The following is a 9342-nucleotide window of genomic DNA, read 5'->3' as shown; positions in this document are numbered from 1 at the left end:
GTTAGTTCTCTCTCCAGAAAGCTTGTCTATATATGGAAGCTCATATAGTCATATATGGAATATGAAAGCTCATATATGGAATCTTTTTGCTGGAAGCTTCCTGTTGGAGATTCCTGATGAAAAGACTTATGATAGTCTTTTATTCTCTCACATTCTCTCCTTTTCATCAGAATTCTTTATCTTTGTGGACGCACATGGTTTAGAGTCTGCTCTGGTGGTGCAGGCCGTTCCCTGGCCCTTCTGTCTGGGTTAACCGCATCCACTACAGCCACCCCTGTGATTATGGGACAGTGCCTTTTCCCTGGGGTGCCCAAGTCTCTTCTGAGCTCAATTCTTGAGACATTAGCTTCCTTCAGTCTTTGCAAAAAGGGTGGACATTGGCCTTGGGCTCCTCACCATCTGGTTTATTTTAAAAAGCTGAGTGGCAAGTGAGAAATTTGGATGGTCTGGAGCATGGCTGAAGCAGTGAAGGAAAGTCTCTTTGCACTTTTAAAAGGTGGGATGGCCATCTGGCCTGGCAGAGACAGTCATTTTACATCTCCACTGGTACATGACTGAAGTCATTTATCATTAAGTTCCATTTGAATAAAGTGGTAGTAGACATTTAGGTAATATTACAGGGCAATCAATGTTTAAGAGCCTTAGGGGTATGAGCTTTCCAAATGTAGTTCAGACCCAGTATTTTTAATACTTCGTGTGTGTGTGTGTGTGTGTGTGTGTGTGTGTGTGTGTAACCTTTTTTGGCCTTTTGGCTTTTCCGCACATAATGGAAGAATTTTCTCCCCTCTCCCTTTCCTTGCACATTCTGAATTGTTTAAGAGTTCCCTGGCTACAGTCCCTTCCCCCTCCCCCTTTCTTTTTTTACTACACTGGGTAGAAGAAGCATGAGGGAAATGTAGTTAAAATTCAAAATGCTTCCCTTTTATCATTACCATGAATCAACACAATAAATGAGCCCCTTCAGAGCACAGTAATAAGAATTTGATAAATCATCAGCCAAAAATTAACTAGATGTCAAAACAATCTTTGGGAAGTGTGATGGATTAGGGGTGATAGTAGCAATTAATCTCCCAGCATGAGTTCACCGGAGAGACACAATGTAGGGAGATGGATGGGGGGATTCAGGCCTGCAAGGTCAGGACACTACTGAAAGGAGTGGGTGGAGGGTGGAGGCTGGCAGGAGGAGGAGGGTGGAGAGAGGGAGAAAGAGAGAGGGGGGAAAGAGAGGAAGAGGGAGAGAGAGTGAGTGAGAGAGAGAGAGAGAGAGAGAGAGAGGATGAGAATCCTCTGAGTCTGCAATCCCCACGCATCCTGCAGCTGCGCTAGAGGTCAGTTACATGCCTTTGAAAAGCTCGCTGCCTCCAGCTGCTCTCTGATGAGACAAGCACTTTTCCTCTTGCGCTAATAAATGCCACAACTCGGCTCATGGGGCTCAACACATGGCCTCCAAGAGTGGCAGACCTTATGGGGGCTTAATTTAGAGAGCTGGGGAGCTCCTTGTAAACAACACCTAGGAGGAGCTAAGGGCTCTAGGAGGGAGGAGCAGGCAGGGACGGGAGGGAAGAGGGGAAACTGGAGTCTGGGAAGGGCTACAGTGCCTCCAAGCCAGGGCTCAGCTCTGAGCGCTCCAGGGTCCAGCATGGGGAATCTTGATGAATCCTGGAAAGGAGGAAGAGAGACTCTGCAGGCACCAGGCTCATCAATCTCCCTCTTTTGGACAGGGCTGCCTCTTGCATTTATTTATTTTTTCAGCAGAGTTCCTAATATTGAAAGGAATGGCAGTTTGGGGACGATGCAGACAAGACCCTTGTTTTCCCCTCCCTGGCAATGCTGGAGTCCTCAGGTCTGTCTGTATTGCCACAGTTTTGTGGTCATGGGCTCATGGGTCTAGACTGGAAAAAGGCAGCCTGAACTGATGGGGCTGATGGGGAGGGAGGTGGTGAGAGAGGCAGGAAGGAGGAGAAAGAGAAGGCCAGGCTCCGCCCAGCCGATCTGAAGATCAGATCTTAAACTGTCATGGGAAACAATACTAAGGAGAGCCCTGCCTGGTCCTCTGTGATGCCTGCAATATTTGGGATGCACTGGGTCAGGGCCTAGGAGCTGGAAAACCTGGGCTGTTCCTTTAGTCCCCTCCAAAAACAGAGTTCTGTTTGACTAAGAGTTAACAGAACTCTTAGTCAGGGCTTTGATGCTGCTCCTGTTGACATTTGTAAGTGCTTCCTGCCTAGGCTTTATAATCATGAAACAATCATAACACCTGATGACTCTCTAATGCTTTTTTGTTTACAAAGATCTGTGCAAATCCTAGGTCTCTCCTGGGGTAGTCTTGATTGTTTTTCATGACACACCTTCCCAGTGTACAACAGAATACTAGAGCTTAGCCTATTCAAAACTCTCCAAATCTCAGATACGGAAAGGCAGGCCAGAAAGGTTCAATGATTTGTGGCATATCATTAGACTGTTGATAAGGAAAAAAAATGCCTATGGAATTCCCTACCCCGGGTGCCTTGAAGGGCATTGCTTGTCTTTAAATTCCATGGCTTCGATATTGGTGGTTCAGGCGGGTGGGATGACTTATCTTGTGTCTAACCCTACTCAAATGCACAGGTATGATGGAAAGTTGAACACTTTTTAGAGCAAAGACTTAGTTAGCATTATCTAATAGCTGCCAGGAAAGAAGGATGGTAACCTGGTCAATCTTCAAGAAAACTAAGGAAGACTTACAATATAACTAACCTCTGTGGAAGTGCTTTCCTTGCTACTTACTAGCTGTGGACCCTGAGTTAGTTACCCAATTCCTCTGTGTGTCAGTTTTCTCATCTGTAAAAGGGGAATGACAATCATTCTACCTTGTAAGTTGATATGAGGATCAAATGAGTTTTGTGACCAATGCTTGCTATGTAGTCCTTCAAAATGTTGTTACCATTCTTCTGTAGTTGACAACCTCGTCCTTCGGTCATCATGACCATGACCTCCCTATTGGCTCCATGGGTTGAAAATGTTCAGAGCAAAGCTGTAGAGCACACTGTGGCCTCTTACTCTATGGCTAGGAGCTGATAGGAGGAGGCCTCTATGAAACTGGTGAGAAGGCTAGGGGTGTTAGCCCAGGCCACCTGGGCCACCTGGCCTTCACACTCTAGCTGGTGCTATAGGGCGAGGTCCCAGGATGTCATCCTCTTTTCCAGAGTAGCCTCAGCTGACCACCCTGCTTCTTCCCCTCTACAGGCCATCTCACTAAAGATTGGGTGTTCAGCCTTCAGACAATATTCTGCTTCTGTGTAGTACTTTCACATTTTTCAAGCATCTTCTCATATATTATCTTTTTGTTTCATGTGCACTTTGATGAATGTAGGACAGTCATTCTTCTCTTTCACTTTCCTGTGAGCCAGATTTAATGAGGGAGTTTCTGGATTATCTTGGTAAGTTGGAGACATCTGCCTAACTTATCCATGACTTATTTTTCCTGCTACCAGATTTTTCCAAATGATTGTGCTGGCTGTGAGTTTAGAAGATCTGGCCTTTTGCAGAAATCCTGCTGTTCTCTTTTCAGCTTCCGGGTAAGGGAAAGGCCACTGGGGTTGCTCTCTCCTAATGAGAAGTAACTGTGAATACCAATGGATTCTGGAGAGATGAAGCTTCTCTTTGGGGCTGACAGTCACAGACAATCCATACCTGTTCTTTTTTCAATTTGCTCAATACAACATTGAGTGTTTCAACAGATTCTGTGACTGTACTATAAACATGTATAAATACTAACAGACGTACACGTGCCTGCACAAACCTGTATCTGTAGTCACAGATTCTATCACACACTCACAGATAACATATACTCACAGATGTAAATACACAGTGTTATCACACAGTTGCATACTGTCACACCCATAGAGTCACACAGAGGCACACAGGCCGAGGCACGCATACATCCACACACAGTCACATATACAAACACAAAGGCACACTGATTCTCTCTCTCTCCATTCTCTCTCTCTCTCTCTCTCTCGGTTTTATACACACACACACACACACACACACACACACACACTCTTAGACAAAGTACCAACCCAGAGAAGAAATGCAGCAGAGGCGTTTGTAGCATTGCATACCCAGCTGGGTCTTGGGAAAGAGTCTCCTCTCCAGCGCATCATGGAGGGATGAGCTTTTGAGAGCAGGTGCTGGGTACCATCCCTGATCTCTTGCTGAGTGTCAGAGCTAATCTATACCCTGGATGTTTGCTGACTACCCTGATCCTCAGGAGGCAAGTGTTCAACCCAGGGGCCAGAGTCGAAATTGTTGGGAGACATAGTGGTATGAGTTGAATTGTTTTCTCCTCCTGCAAAAGATATGTTAAAATTCTAATCCTCAGTACCTCAGAGGTTACTTTATTTGGAAATTGGGTCATTGCAGGTGGAATTACAGGCATACCTCACAGATATTGTGGCTTCAATTCCAGACCACCATAATAAAGTAAATATTACAATAAATTGAGTCACACAAATTGTTTAGGGTGGTGATTGCTGAAGGTTGGGTTGGCTGTGACAATTTCTTAAAATTTTTAAGTTTCTTAAAATAAGATAACAATGAAGCTTGCCATACCAATTGACTCTTGTTTTCCAGAAAGATTTCTCTGTAGTATGTCATGCTGTTTGATAGCATTTAACCCACAGTAGAACTTCTTTGTAAACTGGAGTCAATTTTCTCAAACCTTGCAACTGTTTTATCAACGAAGTGTAAAACACTGAATTCTTTGTTGCCTTTTCAGTAATGTTCACAGCATCTTCACCAGGAGTAGATTCCATCTCAAGAAACCACTTTATTTGCTCATCCATAAATTAATCATCTGTTCAAGTTTTGTCATGAGATTGCAACAATTCAGTCATGTCTCACTGAGTTAGGCTCCACTTCTAGTTCTCTTGCTGTTTCCACCACATCTGTAGTGACTTTCTCCGTTGAAGCCTTGAACCCCTCAATATCATCCATGAGGACTGGAATCAACTTCTTCCAGACTCCTGTTCATGAGAATATTTTGACCTCCTCCCATTAATCATGAATGTTCCTTTTTTTAAACCAAAAAACATTTTTTCATTTAAAAAAGTATTTACAACACGTAAAACACGGCAAGATTTATTCTTTTTTTCTCATTTCTGGTATGGGACCTTAGGCGGCTCCTCCACTATTGCGCTGTTGCTCTCCAAGCCAATGTTACTATCACTGGTTCCTTCCTCTGCCATACTGTCTACCCCCTCCTGCCCACTCTCCTTGTCCTCAGGAGTAGACGTGCCTTCTTCACTGTTCTGTTGGCTCTCTGTCGTTTCTTCAAGGCATGCCTTGTCCGTCTCCATTGGAATGTTCTTGTCCTCTTTCTTCTCCTCGCCTTTGCTGGCTGCTTGTTTTTCCTTAGGAACAGTGCTGCTCTGTCTATGCTCAGCTTGCTCTGCCACCTCCTTCTCCCTTTTCTTCTGCCTTTTGTGGGCCTGTTCCTCCGCCTGTGCAATCTCAGCTGCAATTTTCTCCATATCCACTTCTACTTTCAGACCACACAACCTTTTAAGTTCATCGTTAAATGAATCTGTGCTTTCCAGGTATTTCCTCTTCTTCTCCTGGTGTCATTCCTCTATTTGAAGAAGTTCAGCTTCTAGTTTTCGCTGATGAATGATTAAGGACTGGACCTGTCATTTGAGGATCTGCATTCTAGCTGTTGTGACAATTGACCAGACATCTGGCACACTCTCACTAAGGATTTCACTGATGAGGCGGTGGTTTCTCTGGAAACGGGCGGTGGCTATATGCTTCATTGGAAAGCTGTCATCATAATCATCTGGATCTTCAGGAGGCTAAATGTTCATGTATGGTTCTCCTTTCTCCATGTGAGACTGTCTCTGTCAACTTTCTTCCTCTAAAGCAGCTTCTGCACAACTTTTTGCATTTATGTAAGCAAGGTATATGGGGGATTTATGATAGGTCTTCATAGATTCATTGTACTGTATCTTTTCTGCTTTGCATTCATTTAAATATTATTGTTTTTCTTCACCAGTGGGATCTCACCACATGCCACCAATAATCTTGCCAATCTCCCACAACTTTAAGTCAGGGTTGGAAGCCTTTACTTGGTCCCAGACCTTTCTGCCTGTACCTCATGTAGGGCATCAGCGGCTTATCTGGTGGCTTTGGGGATTTTGGTATCGTAATACAAGAGGATGTGGTGACCTGGCTGTTGGTGCCCGGATTCCCTCCAAGCCTGTAGTTGTTGTAGGCGAGATGACTGTATGGATTGTATCTCACAAACCCTAGTGTGCTGGGCATTTGTGTTGCAGGAGCTGGGGTGGGAGGTGGAGTGTAAGATGGTCTTTCCATGGGCAGAAAAAGTGGCTGCAGTTCCGGCTTTGCTTCCCTTTGTCCCGCACCATGAGTATTCTTAATGGCATCTAGAATTGTGAATCCTTTCCAGAAAATTTTCAATTCACTTTTCCCAGGCCCATCAGAGGAATCAATTCCTAGGGCACCTATAGCCTTACAAAATGTATTTCTTAAATAGTAAGACTTGAAAGTCAAAATTGCTCCTTGATCTAGGGGCTGTTGAATGGATTCTTTGTTATCAGACAGGAAAACAACATTCATCTCTTTGTACATCTTTACCAGAGCTCTTAGGTGACCAGATGCATTGTTAATGAGCACCAATTTTGAAAAGAATTTTTTTTTTTCGAGAAGTAGGTCTCAACAGTGGGCTTAAAATATTCAGTAAAACATGTGATAAGCAGATGTGCTGTAATGCAGGCTTTGTCGTTCCATTACTGGAGCACAGGAAGAGTAGATTTAGCATAATTCTTAAGGGCCCTGGGGTTTTCATAATGGGAAATAAGTGTTGGCTTCAACTTAAAGTCCCCAGCTGCATTCACTCCTAACAAGAGTCAGGCTGCCCTTTGAAACTTGAAACCAGACACTGACTGCTCCTCTTTAGCTGTGAATGTCCTAGATGGCATCTTCTTCCAATAGAAGGCTCGTTCATCTGCATTAAAAATGTGTTGTTTAGTGTAGCCACCTTCACCAATGATCTTCACTAGATCTTCTGGATGACTTGCTGCAGCTTCTACATCAGCACTTACTGCTTCACTTGGCACTTTTATTTTACAGAGCTGGCTTTTTTCTTTAAACCTCATGAACCAAGCTCTGCTAGCTTCCAGTTTTTCTTCTGCAGCTTCCTAACCTCTCTCAGTCTTCACATAATTGAAGAGAGTTAGGGCCTTGCACTGGATTAGGTTTTGGCTTAAGGGAGTATTGTGGCTGGTTTGATCTTCTATCTAGACCACTAAAGTCTTCTCCATGTCAGCAATAAGGCTGTTTCACTGTCTTATCATTTGTGTGTTCAATGGAGTAGCACTTTTAATTTCCTTCGAGAACTTTTCCTTTGCATTCATAACTTGGCTGTTTGGTGCAAGAGTCCTAGCTTGCAGCTTGTCTCAGCTTTTGACCTGCCTTCCTCACTAAGCTTAGTCATTTCCAGCTTTTCATTTAAAGCAAGAGAAGCATGATTCTTCCTTTCACTTGAACACTTACAGGCCATTGTAGGGTGAGTAATTGGCCAAATTTTAATATGTTGTGTCTCAGGGAATAGGAAAACCCCAGGAGAGGGAGAGAAATGGAGAAACTAACAGTCCATGGTGCAGTTCATATACATTTAGAACATATACAACATTTATTAAGTTCACTGTCTTATTTGGGTGTGATTCATGATGCCCTGAAACAATTACAATAGTAACATCAAAGATCATGGACCACAGACCGCCAAGACAGACAAAATAAATAGTAGTAATAAAGGGTGAAATATTGGGAGAATTACCAAAATGGGACACAAACATACAAAGTGAGTCCATGCTGCTGGAAAAATAGCACCAATAGACTTCCTTGTTGCGGGGTTGCCACCAACCTTCAATCTGTAAAAAATGCAATTTCTGTGAAGGGCAAGAAAGTGAAGCGTAATAAGATAAGGTGTGCCTGTAGTTACATTAAGATGAGGTTGTGCTGGAGTAGGTTGGGCTCCCAATCAAATATAACTGGTGTGTTCATAAGAGAAGAGAGACACTCAGGGAGAGGTCACATGATGACAGAGGCAGAGATTGACATAGCTGCCAGGCACGCAAGGCCACTGATTGTCCGCACACCACCAGAAGCTAGGAAAAGCCAAGGAAGGACTCAGAGGGTTCATGTCCTTGCCAACACCTGCACTTTGTAGTCTTAGCCTCCAGTGCTTAACTGTGGTTGTAAGCTGCCCAGTTTATGGTGCTTAGTGAAGGCAGCCCCAGGAAGCTAGGACATATGCATAATTTGAAGGAAAAAAAGATGTATTTAATATTTTACCAGAATTTTCTATGTGGAAAATCAAAACAAAATCCTCTTGTTCTGAAAAAACAAACATCTCGAATAAAGCGCCCACATTCCTCTAGGCTCCTGCATACAAGTAGAAGGCGACAGGTCTCTGCTCAGACCCTCCTGTGTGTCCACATGTTACCTGGTCTGGGATGTGGCCGTCTTGTCATGGCAGCCTCCAAAACCTGCTCCTCTGCCCCAGCTCCTCTCTGGCTTTGGGTCCTTGCTCCACTCCAGCCACACAGACCGCCTCCCTTTTCTCAGACTCTCCAGGCAAGCCCCCTCCTCAGGCCCTCACATAAGCTCCTCCCCTGACTAGAAGGTTGGGACCCAGGCAGCACCCTGGCTCATTCCTTTAAACCTTTGCTCAAATGTCACCTGCTTGGTGAGACCAGCAATTCCTAACAATCACTCCTCCTCATTTCCCCTGACTTTGCTTTAATTTTTTTTTTTTCCAGACAACCTATCGCTTTCTGACATACCATATAATTGACTGATTATGTAGATTGTGTATCTCCCCATGAGAATGTTAGCTCCAAAAGAACATGGATTTTTTTTTTTTTTCCTGTTTTTCATGCCCTGTTCCTAGAACAGTGTCTGGAATACACTAGGTGCTCAATACATATTTCTGAATGAATGGAAACTTAGTCTCCTGTGTATCTGACTTTCATCAAAGTTACCCTCTGGGAAGAAGGAGATCCCTGAAGATTTAATGTTTAGACTTATATGGAGGAGATACAGGTTTAAGAAATGAAGAAGCTGCTGGGTGCAGTGGCTCACGCCTGTAATCCCAGCACTTTGGGAGGCCAAGGAGGGTGGATCACAAGGTCATGACATCAAGACCAACCTGGCTAACACAGTGAAACTCCGTCTCTACTGAAAATACAAAAAATTAGCTGAGTGTGGTGGTGGGCACCTATAGTCCCAACTACTCGGGAGGCTGAGGCAGGCTAATGGCGTGAACCTGGGAGGCAGAGCTTG

At 44.0% G+C, this 9342-nt stretch overlaps 1 pseudogene; it reads right to left on the bottom strand.

Moving 5' to 3' along the window:
- Positions 1-4939: 4939 nt before the first annotated feature.
- On the bottom strand, positions 4940-6342 carry LOC103215617 (SWI/SNF-related matrix-associated actin-dependent regulator of chromatin subfamily E member 1 pseudogene; annotated as a pseudogene).
- Between the last annotated feature and the right edge of the window lie 3000 nt (positions 6343-9342).

The sequence above is a fragment of the Chlorocebus sabaeus genome, chromosome 8, assembly GCF_047675955.1.
Source record: "Chlorocebus sabaeus isolate Y175 chromosome 8, mChlSab1.0.hap1, whole genome shotgun sequence".
NCBI lineage: Eukaryota > Metazoa > Chordata > Mammalia > Primates > Cercopithecidae > Chlorocebus > Chlorocebus sabaeus.
This window is presented reverse-complemented; position numbering and strand designations above follow the sequence as displayed.